Source organism: Plectropomus leopardus, unplaced genomic scaffold (assembly GCF_008729295.1).
Source record: "Plectropomus leopardus isolate mb unplaced genomic scaffold, YSFRI_Pleo_2.0 unplaced_scaffold18111, whole genome shotgun sequence".
Lineage (NCBI taxonomy): Eukaryota > Metazoa > Chordata > Actinopteri > Perciformes > Serranidae > Plectropomus > Plectropomus leopardus.
Genome location: NW_024619511.1, coordinates 1 through 1,245, shown reverse-complemented (window position 1 = coordinate 1,245; position 1,245 = coordinate 1). Strand labels below are relative to the sequence as shown.

Here is a 1,245-nt window from a genome sequence, read left to right as displayed (position 1 = left end):
AGGCAAAGTTGGGCAGTTGTGATTGTTTGTATAAATCTATTTATCAGTTCATTAAAAATATAATGTGACCTAACTACTATCAACTTTTCAGCCATGCTTTGCCTGTTCTTTTACTGCCTGTTTTCTTGCTACAATATTGTCTACAGTGGACATGTGTCCTGTAATTTACAGGGTGGCACTCTTTAGCATATATTGTGATTTTACGGGCGCTGGTAGACTAAAAACATACAGGTTTCACTTCAGAAAAGTGTTCCTTTACCTGAATGCATGAAGTACTAATGCAAAATCCTTTCACATAAAAAGGAAAGTGTATTGTGAAAATATTTTTATATAAGTGAAACTGTTCATGAAATACAACATCCTACAACAAATTTGGTCTTATGCCCTTATTATTTTAGCTGCAACACTCTTATTATAAAAAAGCAAAAATCCACATGCCTCATGGCTTTCCTTGCAAGTTCTAGGGCCATTTATAAAATTTTATTTTTAATCTTTGCTCAGCCCATCCTAGTTATCTCAGACTAATCAAAATTATTGTTTTAGGTGAAGCATCTCTCCATTGAAAATACCATAACATCCTTGGCGACTGGCTGCTTTATATTTAAAGTGCACAAGATATAAAATGTTATTTGTCCCATTACCTGACTTAACCTTTCGTACATATAACAACACAAAGAGCCAGGCATTGTGTCTTGAAGCATGAACCTGATTGTTTTCCTCGTCTTTAATCTGTGTTTCAGGATCGTCTGACATTCAGGAGGATTATAGTGAAGAACAATGCCAAGAAAAGGAGGCTGTATGAGGCATTCATTGAAACGCTACCACTGCTTACGTCATTAGAGGTTAAGATCAGTTTTGTTCCCCACTGTGAAGAAAGTGCAGTACACATTTGGAGTAAAACCATTTTCAACCAGTTGTTCTTTTATCCACAGCTGTCAGAGAGAATGAAGGTAGTGGATGTAATATCCACCAAGGTGTACAGTGATTCACAGCAGATAATTGCTCAGGTGATTAATCTTTTTGTATGATTTGTTCTCAGATTGATCATTTTCTGCTGCGTTGGAGCATTTCTAAAGACTGAGTCGCTTATTCTTTTGTGCTTTGTGTTTCAGGGTGATTTAGCAGATTGCTTCTACATTGTTGAGTCGGGTCAAGTTAGAATCACCATGAAAAGAAGCAGGGTGTGTTTGCTCATTCTTACCTTAATTTTTAATTATTGAAAAAAAGATGTTTGTGTGTCCTGGT

At 36.1% G+C, this 1,245-nt stretch overlaps 1 long non-coding RNA gene across 1 annotated transcript; it reads left to right on the top strand.

Annotated features, from left to right (window-relative positions):
• Positions 1–761: 761 nt before the first annotated feature.
• On the top strand, positions 762–1,181 carry LOC121964996. Its single transcript, XR_006107437.1, has 3 exons — positions 762–842; positions 933–1,007; positions 1,113–1,181. It is a non-coding gene; the product is annotated as an uncharacterized LOC121964996 (long non-coding RNA).
• The last annotated feature ends 64 nt before the right edge of the window (positions 1,182–1,245 follow it).